Below are 4,191 nucleotides of genomic sequence, written 5' to 3'. Positions count from 1 at the left end.
ACGTATCGTAGCAATAGAGTTCTAATGCTTCTTAGATCGCGATATCGCATCCCATTACTATGTTTCGTGATAAGTTATAATATACATTCCGAAGTGTCATGTAATCCTCGAATTCACTTCAAAAGAATGTAAATGCGGCTATTGGTTGCTAGGAAATAGCGATTGCAGATGTCTACGTATCGTAGCAATAGAGTTCTAATGCTTCTCAAAACGCGATATCGCATCTCATTTCTATGTTTCCTGATAAGATATAATATTCATTGCGAAGTGTCATGTACACCTCGTATTCACTTCAAACGAATGTAAATGCGACTATTCCTTGCTAGGAAATAGCATTTGCAGATGTCTACGTATCGTAGCAATAGAGTTCTAATGCTACTCAAAACGCGTTATAGTATCTCATTTCTATGCTTCATGATAAGATATAATATTCATCGCGAAGTGTCATGTGCACCTCGTATTCACTTCAAAAGAATGTAAATGCGACACTTCCATGCTAGGATATAGCGTATGCAGATATCTCCGCATCGAGGCAATAGGGTTCTAATGCTTCTTAAAATGCGATATCGCATCTCATATCTATGATTCGTGATAAGTTAGAATATTCATTTCGAAGTGTCATGTATACCTCGAATTCTCTTCAAAAGAATGTTAATGCGAGACTTTCATGCTAGGAAATAGCGTTTGCAGATATCTTCGCATCGAGGCAATAGGGTTCTAGTGCTTCTGAAAACGCGATATCGCATCTCACTTCTATGTTACATGATAAGATATAATGTTCAGTGCGAAGTGTTCTGTATACCTCGTATTCACTTCAAAAGAATGTAAATGCGACTACTGCCTGCTAGGAAATAGCGTTTGCAGATGTCTACGTATCGTAGCAATAGCGTTCTAATGCTACTTAAATCGCGACATCACACCTCATTTCTATGTTTCGTGATAAGATATAATATTCATTGCGAAGTGTCATGTACACCTCGTATTCACTTCAAAAGAATGTAAATGCGACACTTCCATGCTAGGAAATAGCGTCTGCAGAAGTCTTCGCGTCGAGGCAATAGAATTCTTATGCTTCTTAAAACGCGATATCGCAACTCACTTCTACGTTTGGTGATAAGATATAATATTCAATGCGAAGTGTCATGTATACCTCGTATTCACTTCAAAAGAATGTAAATGCGACAATTCCTTGCTAGGAAATAGCGTTTGCAGATGCCTACGTATTGTAGCAATAGAGTTCTAATGCTTCTTAGATCGCGATATCGCATCTCATACCTATGATTCGTGATAAGTTAGAATAATCATTCCGAAGTGTCATTTATACCTCGAATTCTCTTCAAAAGAATGTAAATGCGAGACTTCCATGCTAGGAAATAGCGTTTGCAGATATCTTCGCATCGAGGCAATAGGGTTCTAGTGCTTCTTAGAACGCGATATCGCATCTCACTTCTATGTTACATGATAAGATATAATGTTCAGTGCGAAGTGTTCTGTATACCTCGTATTCACTTCAAAAGAATGTAAATGCGAATCTTCCTTGCTAGGAAATATCGTTTGCAGATGTCTACGTATAGTAGTAATAGAGTTCTAATGCTTCACAAAACGCCATATCGCATCTCATTTCCATGTTTCGTGATAAGATATAATAATCATTGCGAAGTATCATGTACACCTCGTATTCACTTCAAAAGGAAGTAAATGCGACTATTGCTTGCTAGGAAATAGCGTTTGCAAAGTTCTACGTATCGTACCAATAGTTCGAATGCTTCTCAAAGAGGGATATCGGATCTCATTTCAATGTTTCATGTCAAGATATAATATTCATTGCGAAGTGTCATGTATTCCTCGCATACACAGCTAAAGAATGTAAATGCGACACTTCCTTGCTAGGTAATAACGTTTGCAAATGTCTACGTATCGAAGCAATAGAGTTCTAAAGCTTCTTAAAACACGATATCGCATCTCATTTCTATGTTTCATGATAAGTAATAATATTCATTGCGAAGTGTCATATATGCCTCGTATTCACTTCAGAAGAATGTAAATGCGACACTTCCATGCTAGGAAATAGCGTTTGCAGATGTCTACGTATCACAGCAATAGAGTTCTAATGCTTCTTAACACGCGATATCGCATCTCACTGCTATGATTCATGATAAGATATAATATTCATTATGGAGTGATATGTATACCTCGTACTCACTTCAAAAGAATGTAAATGCGACCCTTCCATGCTAGGGAATATCCTTTTCAGATGTCTACGTATCGTAGAAATAGTGTTCTAATGCTTCTTAAAACGCGATATCGCATCTCACTGCTATGTTTCATGAGAAGATATAATATTCATTGCGAAGTGTCATGTATATCTCGTAGTCACATCAAAAGAATGTAAATGCGACACTTCCATGCTAGGGAATAGCGTTTGCAGATGTCTACGTATCGCAGCAGTAGAGTTCCAATGCTTCCTAAAACGCGATATCGCACCACTATTCTATGTTTCATGATAAGGTATAATATTCATAGCGAAGTGTCATGTATACCTCGTATTCACTTCAAATGAATGTAAATGCGACACTTCCATGCTAGGAAATAGCGTTTGCAGATGTCTACGTATCGTAGCAATAGAGTTCTAATGCTTCTTAAAACGCGATATCGCATCTCACTGCTATGTTTCATGATAAGATATAATATTCATTATGGAGTGTTATGTATACCTCGTACACACTTCAAAAGAAAGTAAATGCGATCCTTCCATGCTAGGGAATAGCGTTTGCAGATGTCTACGTATCGCAGCAATAGAGTTCCAATGCTTCCTAAAACGCGATATCGCATCACTCTTCTATGTTTCATGATAAGGTATAATATTCATAGCGAAGTGTCATGTATACCTCGTATTCACTTCAAATGAATGTAAATGCGACACTTCCATGCTAGGAAATAGCGTTTGCAGATGTCTACGTATCGTAGCAATAGAGTTCTAATGCTTCACAAAACGAGATGCCTCATTTCATTTCTATGTTCCGTGATAAGATATAATATTCATTGTGGAGTGTCATGTATACCTCGTATTCACTTCAAATGAATGTAAATGCGACACTTCCATGCTAGGAAATAGCGTTTGCAGATGTCTACGTATCGTAGCAATAGAGTTCTAATGCTTCTTAAAACGCGATATCGCATCTCACTGCTATGTTTCATGATAAGATATAATATTCATTATGGAGTGATATGTATACCTCGTACTCACTTCAAAAGAATGTAAATGCGACCCTTCCATGCTAGGGAATAGCCTTTGCAGATGACTACGTATCGTAGCAATAGAGTTCTAATGCTTCTTAGAACGCGATATCGCATCTCACTTTTATGTTTCATGATAAGATATAATATTCATTGCGAAGTGTCATGTATATCTCGTATTCACATCAAAAGAATGTAAATGCGACACTTCCATGCTAGGAAATAGCGTTTGCAGATGTCTACGTATCTCAGCTATAGAGTTCCAATGCTTCCTAAAACGCGATATCGCATCTCCCTTCTATGTTTCATGATAAGGTATAATATTCATTGCGAAGTGTCATGTATACCTCGTATTCACTTCAAATGAATGTAAATGCGACACTTCCATGCTGGGAAATAGCATTTGCAGATGCCTACGTATCGTAGCAATAGAGTTCTAATGCTTCTTAACACGCGATATCGCATCTCACTGCTATGATTCATGATAAGATATAATATTCATTATGGAGTGATATGTATACCTCGTACTCACTTCAAAAGAATGTAAATGCGACCCTTCCATGCTAGGGAATAGCCTTTTCAGATGTCTACGTATCGTAGCAATAGAGTTCTAATGCATCTTAAAACGCGATATCGTATCTCACTGCTATGTTTCATGAGAAGATATAATATTCATTATGGAGTGTTATGTATACCTCGTACTCACTTCAAAAGAATGTAAATGCGACCATTCCATCCTGGGAAATAGCGTTTGCAGATGTCTACGTATCGTAGCAATAGAGTTCTAATGCTTCTTAAAACGCGATATCGCACCTCTCTTCTATGTTTCATGATAAGGTATAATATTCATTGCGAAGTGTCATGTACACCTCGTATTCACTTCAAAAGAATGTAAATGCGACACTTCCTTGCTAGGAAATATTGTATGCAGATGTCTACGTATCACAGCAATAG

Source organism: Xylocopa sonorina, unplaced genomic scaffold (genome assembly GCF_050948175.1).
Source record: "Xylocopa sonorina isolate GNS202 unplaced genomic scaffold, iyXylSono1_principal scaffold0122, whole genome shotgun sequence".
Classification (NCBI taxonomy): Eukaryota; Metazoa; Arthropoda; class Insecta; order Hymenoptera; family Apidae; genus Xylocopa; species Xylocopa sonorina.
Note: the sequence above shows the minus strand (reverse complement) of the source record.